Raw genomic sequence first — 10,830 nt, forward strand, 5'->3', positions numbered from 1 at the left:
ATATGCCCTATCAGCGAGCACGAATCCATCAAAGGGAAGCCTACTATTAGGTGCAAGCCTCTTAGGGACACACATGTGTACACAATAGGCTTCAAGAGTTATATTCTAGGTTTTGAGACCTCAACCCATGTCAGATCAGGGAGGAGATAGTATGTATGGAACAAGAAGGGGCTTCCCAATGGCAGCAACTTTCAAATAAAAATGTTCTTAATGATCTATCTAACTGGGTGTTGGATTTTGCACATACGTGAGGCCCCTTTAAATAGTACATGTACATCATTGACCTTTATTGACATTTAAAGATTCTCCTTGGTAGAATTCAGATGGACTGCTTTGAACACTATGATGACATCCTACATGGTCTAGAGCATCCTCACCATCATCTAAGTTACATGGGTCAATGCTTGGGCCACACTGAGAAGTGCCTTGCAATGTTATTAGAACTAGACCGAAATCAGTAGAACTAGCTCGTTTGACTAGTCTGGGGGTCAAATCAATTCGGTTCAAGGTCAAGAATCGAAAATAGCAGGTTTGGTTCCAATTATATTAAATAAAAATTATATGATATATTTTATTCATTGGGATGAAAATAAAAGGGGATGTTTGAGTTTTGGAACAGGAAATGGCCAGTTTGGTATTGAACTAGCATCTTTTCACTGAACTGGCCAATTTTGTACCATATGGTCTGGTTTCATACAATTTAACCAAAGATATTTAAAACACAATTTATATAAATTAATAAAAACATAACAAAAAATTTACCATTGAAATTGAAAACAACAACCAGCTTCCTTTTCTTGATGTCCTTTTAACTAAAAAAGAAGGGCCTCTTAGTTTCCAAGTCTATAGAAAGAAAACCCATACTGAAAGATATCTTCATGCAAAATCTCACCATCACCCTAAACAAAAGATAGGCATCATTAGAACCTTAACCACTAGGGCTGTTAGAATATCAGACCCTGACCATTTGAACGATGAGCTCAACCATCTTCACAAAGTGTTTGAACTAAATGGCTATAATAGAAATACCATTAAGAAAGCCATGCACCTATCCCTAAATAAAAATAACAATAATATTAAGGATCATAACTTATCAAATCCTAAGATCTCCATTCCTTACATAAAAGGTACCACAGACAAAATTTCTAAAGTTCTTAATAAACATAACATTAGTGTAGCATTCACCCCTGCTAACACTATTAGAGGTTTATTCAACTCTGTTAAAGATCCTATAAACCCTAACCTTCAGAAAGGTGTTTATGTGATTCCTTGCTCATGCGGCAAAGAATACATAGGTGAAACAGGAAGATCGCTTAAGGTTAGAATCAAGGAACACACTGCTGACTTAAGAAGAGAAAGAATTTCTAAATCAGCCTTAGCAGAACATGTGCATGCTTCCTCTCATTACATCTGCATGGAAGAGGCCAAACTTGTTAAAAAAGAAGAACATTGTCTCAAAAGAAAAATTAAAGAAGCCATTGAAATAGAAAAAAGAAAAACAACCTTAATCGTGATGATGGATTAAAACTGAGTAACACTTGGAAACCTTTATTAGAAACATTAAAAAATCATTGATCTGCTCTTTCCCTTTATTAACCTTCCTCTCTCAAAAACGGTATAAATCTAAACCTTCCTCCTTAATCCTTAAATCGTTCTTATATTTCTCTTCTAGATCTTTAACATATACCTTGATATCATCCGATTCTCTTCTTAATTATTTAATAATGTTAACATTAAATCAATAAAAATCTCCTCCAGAACGCAGTAATAAGACCTCTCCTAACCTATAAGTCTAATTAATTATTTGAAAGCAATAATTTGAAATCTCAGATTAAATATTAATAATAATAATAATAATAATATATAAACTAATAATTAAAGTATATAAATAAATAAATAAAAATAAAATAATAATATCCGAATATTATTATTATTTATCATATTAATCATAGAAATTATATATACAAAACTCTTCCAATAAATTTATAATTATTAAAAGAAAAATAATAATAATAATATAAGTATAATAACAATATTAAATAAATAAATAATAATTGGATGGTAATAACAAATTAATACATAATAACAAATCAAACAAGTAAATAAACTATTAATTCAATAATTAATTTAAACAAATTAATAAAATAGTTAAAAATAATAATATATATATATATATATATATATATATATATTTTTATAAAAAAAAAAAAAAAAAATAATAATAATAATAAACTAATAATATTAATAAAATAAATAAATAACATTCTAATAATAATAATTATAATAATAATAATAAATGATTTTATTATAAAAATAAATAAATAAATAAAGTTAATAAATAATAATATTAATAATAATAACAAAGAAAAAATTAAATTAATAATTACTATGATATTAATAACAATTAAATAAATAAACATAAATAATAAATAATAATAATAATAATAATATGTATATATATATAAAATAATAATAAATAAATGAATAAAAAATAAATAAATTTTAAATAAAATAAGCCGACCTAATTTCTCTCATCACTCCTTAATAACCCTTTTATATATATTAATGTTCATAGCTCTGGGATACATCATTAATTTTAAAAGATCATCTTCTGTCGCTTCCCCTGATGATGGACTCACTTTGTAGTCCGAAACGTTGGGTTCACAAAATTCTTCAACAGGTCATTCCTCCTCCATCAAAAACCACTCTCACCTGTATGAATTCCCTATTTAACAAAACATAATCTTTTGAGTGGGGTTGCCTAATATTCAATCCTATGGTCCTTGTATTGCTATGCAATTAATGGTAATGTTAAATTCTTAAAGTAAAAGAGACATTATCCTTTACCTTTCATTTTACTTACATTTTTAACATTACCATGAAATGACTCGGGATTTTGAAAGTGGTTCCGACCTAATTGAATTTCATATGGAGAAAATAGAATTTAGATCTAACTCAAAATCTAGAAAACTTAACGCTTTCTCATGATTTCACAATTAATGGATTGCAATGTTTCCATTGGATTTTGTCATGTACGAGGGCATGGAACTAGTATTTGATCAAGAGGACGAAGACCTCTATGTACCTTGATGGTAGTGGCATTGTTTTTCAAACCCTTCTATCATGAACCTCCTAAAAATGTACACATTACTTAAAGAAAATATTGACTTGACATGCTACATTTTTCTACATATTTTAGTGCTTATACGGTGATATGAATAATGAAGATCTCAATATAGGAAATGGATTTTGATAATATGTAGGTATATGTTGAAGCATGATTTTTTTGGATGCTAGAGGCCATCTAGAGCCTATTGGTGGTTGTATTTTCAGCTCATAAATGGTTGGCACTTGACGGTAATTTGGTTATGTGCACCCTTACATGTTATTTAAGTGATAAATTTACCTTATTATTGTATAAATAGTTTGAATTGACATGGATGTAGACGAATATATATGTTTTTATTTAAATTCAAATATTTATCTATTTTTGGTCAATTGGTTCTTTGGTCTAGTTTTTTAACTAGTTCTCGTTTGGTCCTAAACAATTCACGGTTCAGAGGTTTTTTCTTAGTTTTAGCACCAATTTGGTTCTGATAACATTGGCATCTTGGAATTCATCCCTAAAGACCAACCTTGTATATCTAGTATATCCATGTAAATTCTAGTTTAGAAAGTAATACAATATTTACCCCATATATATATAGGCTATAACCTCATTACGGTCATCATGATGATCCCGAGCTAATTTCTCCACCAACAGTGTGACCTGATGGAAATGAGATTCAAAAGAGTCGAATGGAGGTGGTATATCGACTATTCCTAAAGCGTTAGTAGGTTGTTCGTTGAACTCCTCCCTAATATCAAATTGTTCCGCAGGATGAACTGCACTAATACTTTGAGGCCAACCACCCCTATGAGAAAATCCATTTTGGTGTTGCATCGACTACCAACCTGCTCCCTCACCTGGAATAGATAGTGACTTCCACAACAAAAACCACCAATGGAGAACATCTTTGTGAGTCCCAACCCAAAACCTGCAAGATGAGACCACAAATCGCCAGTGAGATCGTCGTAACCCTTGACAAGATAAATTCCTTGCCACCCTACTCACTAAGAAATTCCCTAACCTTACAACCTAGAGAAACTACCATGTACCGCTTCGCCACACTCGACATTAAGGTCCTAGGGGAAAATTACACCCTTTTAGGCTCCCAACTGCCTTAAGGGGGTTGAAACATGCTTTCTCAATCACCACGAGAAATACCCGACATCCACCAATGTCTATGAGAAGCACAAGACAAACATGCTCAAATCTCCCTAAAAGAATATTGGAAAAGTATAACCTGGAAGAATGTACCTGTGATATAATAGAGTTGGAGGTCCCAAGGACTAGTATGAAGTCATCCCTTACTATAAAATCTCCTACCCACACTAACTAAAATCAACTACTTCTTATTGTTGCCAGACATAATGATCCTGAATCCTAAATTGGTTCAGTTGTGCCACCAACGAAGCTAGAGAAACACCATTCTTCCTACATAACAAAACATTGAAATTTTCAAACAAGGGCGAAGGAATGGCTTCGGTTTGAAGTCACCCTGATCACTTGAAGAAATTCCACCCTCCACAAACTTATCCCTCAACTCCTGAAACCCAAAAACAAACCCCGTGACCATACTAGTGGCAATTCAATGTTTGAGGTTCTCTACAACCTTCACCAAGCTAATGCCAAGTGAAGCATCCTTAGGCCGCCCGATCGATGTTAATGACACATGGGAGGTGATTTGTGAGTCGTATTCTAAGCCGCGTTTCTTCAACTACTATGTTCCCCATCAAGGTGTGTGTCTATATATATATATATAATATTTTATCATTTTCATATTCAAAATCTTCAAATACCATAATATTTTTTTCAAAATCAATTACATATATAAATAAATAAATAATTAAATATCATAATTGTTCAATCATTTATGTAGATATATATCTATATCATCACAAATTAACATGTAATTCATTACCATATTAAAATTTTATATTTATGTTTATATAAAATATGTATAAGAGGACACAAACTGGGTAATGTGTACCCTACCTAAATAAAGTGGCATACTAACCAGCCCCACCAAAGATGCCCAACCCAAATATACAAATAAAGAGACTTACACCACATAAAGAAGAATATGTAATTTTACACTATTACATATAATCATGGTTATATTAAATTATCAAATATACTATTATAAGAGTATAAAACATCAATGAATAATATTTCAATGAGAAATATTTGAATTTAATATACGTTGTGGTATTTATACATAAATTTAAATATCAATATATAAATATTAACCACAGTAATCATGTTTAATATCGATGTTTCAAGTCTACAACAAGACTCATTGTGAGGACAAATCCACATAGAAGAATAAGGAAGAAGCGAATATAGAGTGCAAGGAAGAGCGGAGAGAAATGGTCGACCATGTAACCCTAAATTATTAATAGAGGAATAAACAAAAAAAAGTGGTTTAAAAATGTTAATGAAAACCATTATGAGGGAAATTAGAAATGAAAATTACAAATGATAATAATAATTATTAATAAAACTTAATTTAGGATAATGGTTAATTAATAAAGTTAATAATCATGTTATTATTATAAGAATTAATTATCATCATTATTGGTATTAATATATATTACTAATAATGAGGTTGAATTAATCATATAATAATTATATTATTAACTAGATTAATAAACATGATACCAAATTAAACATATACTAATAATAATTTATTTTATTTTTTTTAGAAATTAATACTAATGATTTATATTAAGGGGTAGGGGATAAATGGGGAGGAAGAGATTAATTATAAGTGATGAAAGATATTATTATTATTATAAAGTTTTAATAGTTATTGTTCAAGAAATATAAACTCTTCGAGCAGACATCAAGAGTGGTTGTGGGATCACTATTATATAAGGTTTAATAATTATTATTGAAGAAATATAAACTCTTCCAAGGCGAACTCTTCGAGCAGACATCGAGAGTTGCTATGGGATCTCCACTTTCCCCTATAGTAGCCAACCTCTTTATGGAAAAAATTGAAAATAATGTGCTTGATACCTTCCTGCTAAAACCGAAATTCTGGATCAAGTTCGTTGATGAAACTAGTGTAAATTGGTCTCATGGGAACAAGGAGTTCAGTAACTTCCTAGACCACCTTAACAATTTATCTAATGACATCAAAGTCATAATGGAGTTTGAAGAAAACAACAACATTTCGTTCCTCCTTAGAAATAAAGATGGATCACTAGGGCACAAGGTGTTTATAAAGAAAGCACACATTGATAACTACCTTCATGCATAATCTCACCATCACACAACTCAAAAGATGGGAGTGGTTAAAACCCTCTTCATCGGGGGTTTAATAATATCTGACACTAATCATGTTGGGGAGGAAATTGAATATTTAAGAAAGGTCTTTTTAAGCATTGGGTATAAAAATAAGACATCATTAAGACCATCAAAAGAGCCAAGACCAAAAATAAAGTAAGACCCCTTGCTACTAACTCTCAAACTTGTAATAATAAATCTTATTCCTTTCATTCAAGGAGTCATCGACAAGATTTCCAGGGTTCTAAAAAGGAATGGTATCGAAGCCTCTTTCAAATCCTTAACTACCATTAGACATAAGATGTGATCCATTAAAGACATTCCGGATCATCTCCAGCAAAAAGGCATTTAAAAAATAATGTGTTTATGTCGGAATTGTTATATTTGTGAGAAATGAAGGTCCTTTAAAATAGGGCTCAAAAAGCATGGTACTGACATAAAAAAATAACAAAACTAGGTCGTTTGCACTGGCAGAACACTCACCTAAGACATGTCACCTCATATGCCTTGAAGACTCTAAAATAATCACTAAAGAGAAGCATCAATATAAAAGGAAAATCCAGGAAGAACTTTAAATTATAAAGCATCCTAAAAATCTTAATAGAGATGGCAATCTGAAAATAAGCAGAAGTTGGATTCTTGCCCTCACTCAAAACGCTAGAGCTCTCAACCATGACTAGCCCTGTATTAATCTCCCCTCCTACCTTTCATATTCATCTTCCTCACATTAATCCCTCCCTCACAATTCTCTCCCTTGCTCCCTTCCCATAATCCTTCCTTTCCTCCCTTAATTTCCTTAACTAATATAAACTAATCATTCCCTTTAATAATAATATACCAATATCGTAATATAAGATTTGTTTATATTTCTTCAATAATAACTATTAAACCTTTATAATAATATTATCTTTCATCATTTATAATTAATCTCTTCCTCCCCATTTATCTGCCCACCCCTTAATGTAAATCATTAGTATTAATTTCTAAAAAAATATTAAATTATTATTAGTATAGGTTTAATTTAATATCATGTTTATTAATCTTGATGATGAACCACAGAGATTGGTTCGAAACGTTGATTCCAATCAAACATAAATGTGATGACTCTGGAAGACAGTACTGCAAAGAATATAAATTTTATTATATGATTAATCCATCCTCATTATTAGTAATAAATATTATTACCAGTAATTAAAATAATTAATTCTTATAATAATAATAATAATATGAGTATTAACTTTCTTAATTAACCATTATCTTAAATTAAGCTTTATTAATAAATATTAATAATTAATATAATTTATTAATAATTATTATTATCATTTGTAATTTTCATTTCTAATTTTCCTCATCATTTTTTCCATTAACATTTTTAAACCCTTCTTTTTTTATGTCTATTAATTATTTAGGGTTACATGGTTGGCCATTTCTCTCTACTCTTCCTTCCTTGCACTATTTATTCCCTTCCTCCTTACTCTTCTCTGTGGATTTCTCTTGACGATGAGTCGTGTTATAGACTTGAAATGTCAATATTTAACATGACTATTGTGGTTAATATTATGAACATTGATTCTAAAAATTCTCACCACAAAAATCTTCAATCACTCAATACATAAATAAGTTAATAGTTAAGTTTAAGTTAGTGCTTCTCAGTTTTAAGTGAAAAGAAAATAGATAAATATATTTGAAATATTAAATTTTATTGGATTTTTTTAATTTATATATATATATATATATATATATATATATATATATATATATATATATATATATATATATATATATATATATATATATATATATATATATATATATATATATATATATATATATATATATATACATATACATATACATATATATATGATATATATATAATATATATATACATTTTTTATTTTATATAAATAAAAGAAAAAAACCAAATTTGTTTAAATTATTATTTTTTATTTTTTATTTTAGAAATAATAAAAATATATATTTTTAAAATATAAAAATAAAATAATAAGTAGGATTAGTTATATTCATATTGTACAACCCAATACGAGATATAATTTCTTTCTTATTCAACATCGAATTGAAATATGTTTTTAAAATAAAAAATAAATATTTTAACTATAAAATTATATATATGTGTCGATATTCTACTACTTAGTATGAGAGATATATAATTTCTTTCATGTTTAACATTCATTTAAAATATGTTCCTTCAGGTCATTAAATAAGTCGAGGGGTTTTGATGCCCTTCGAGTGGCGTCCACTCAGTGTTAAAAAACCCTCGACGTAGTGGCCACCCACTAACCCGAGTATCCGTGAACCAGTAAGTGGAAAAAAAGTATGTTCCTTTCAAAATAAAAATAAATATATTTTACTCTTAACTATAATTAAAAAAATTAATATATATATATTAGTTAGTTAGTTAGTTTAATTAAATGTGTTAAATAATATTCACTCTATGCTTAAATAAAATATTTAAATGTTCATGCTAAATAATACAATTTTATCTCAACTTAAAAAAAAAAAAAACAAACAAACAAAAAACAATTTTTTACTTTTGAGAGCAAAAATATTTTTACAAATATTTCAATATAGAACTTAAATAAATTATTTGAATATAATATTACTTAATATATTTAAACCTCAACTTTCTATTTATATGTATATGTATATATAAATAGAAAGTAAAAAATAAAATATTTTAATGTTGACCATAAAAAAGTATTTCAATCTCCATTGAAAACAAGTAATCCAAAGTAAAAAAATCAAGTAAGACTTAATAACATAGAGATGTATACTTCTTTCAATTCTTAATATAAAATCCACATGTGGCATTTAAAAATATTAATGAGAATAAAAAATTCTATGTAAGACATAAATAAAATATTTCAATAGGCAGGAATCAAGTAATATTGACATTTTATTTTACATTATATAAAGCATAGGAGGGAGATGTGTAATTATGCATTCTACACCATAGTATGAGGGAAATGTGTGATTCCTTCCATGGTCAACTTCGAATTAGCACTTGTTTATTTTAAAATAGAAGAAAGTATTCTCTAAATTGGAAAGAAAATGTATATAATAAGAAAAATAAACGAATATATATCATTAGTTTTAAATACAGTAGTTATACAACCTAGTATGAAGGAGGTCTAGTAAGAATATTCCAAACGCAATATTAAACATAAATAAAATATTTCGATATACATATAAAGTAACAGAATTGTATATCAACTTTAGAGAGATTAAATAAAATAAAATAATAATTCTTATATTTCACTTTAAGGGTATAAGGAAAATGTATTTAAATAAACTATTTGAATTTGCATGTTAACTAATTTGTATTAATAGAAATTTCATGTATATACATAGAGAGAGAGAGTAAAAAGAATCTATTTTAATATTGACCATAATAAAATATTTCAACACTTAGAGATTAAAAAAGGCGTCACTGAAATTAAAATAATTCATTCACTTCCTAATAATAAGAGGGAGATGTGTTATAATAATAATAATATTAATAATAATATTTTAAAGTCGATCAAATAAAACATTTTAATATGTAGGGTTAATTAATTTGACATGTATTTAAAAATTATTTCATAAAAAACATTTTAATGTGGAACATACAGTTTGTAAATAAAACATTTCAATAGTGTGTTAAGTAAATTATTGCAATTTCTCTCACACACATACACAACCTTAATGTATCATTTACCATTTATGAGAATATTATTGTTAAGGTCCTGTTGAGGGCCCCGAAGTCGGGTCAACAACAAGGGGGATACCCACCCGGTCCGGAACCTGGTTGGCGGCTCCTTGCCCGTTTGGAGTAGCGGGTCCGACTGGGGGTAATGGGACCAGTTTCCCAATGTGATGGGTGTGTGTGTGTGCGTAGAGTCTGATGATATTAATCTAGAGGTTTTTCTAAACTAGTCTCGATTCTAACTGCTAAACAAACTCTATGCTAATGTAATCTAATGAAGAGAAATACATCTGATCTATGCTAACCCGGGGTGTTTTTCTTTTGTTTATGCGATCTAGAAAGATTTCTAACAGCAGCTGGTAATAAAGATCATTCAACTAATATCAGAATATAAACCAATAAAGATAAACCATTCTGCATAAGAAGTTAGGCAGAATAGTTGTGAACAACATATCGCATAATCAGTCTTCTATATGTTAAGCATGATTAAATGATCCCACTGTACAGAAGTGCCAAATGGTAATGCAGACATTCATACAATAACATATAAAGAACTCAGCTACATATCACTTTAGGGATACTAGCAGAATCTAGTCTAGAGATAAAAGTACCATTTATGACTAACTTCACCAATAAACTTCAAGTAATAATGATTTATTTCTACTTGTTCTAACATCTGCTAAGAGTACAGAAGTGCAACATCAGTAACAGATATTAAAATGCAAACATA

The sequence above is a fragment of the Pinus tabuliformis genome, chromosome J (genome assembly GCF_031772625.1).
Source record: "Pinus tabuliformis cultivar Carrire ecotype Pingquan chromosome J, CPIR1, whole genome shotgun sequence".
Taxonomy (NCBI): domain Eukaryota; kingdom Viridiplantae; phylum Streptophyta; class Pinopsida; order Pinales; family Pinaceae; genus Pinus; species Pinus tabuliformis.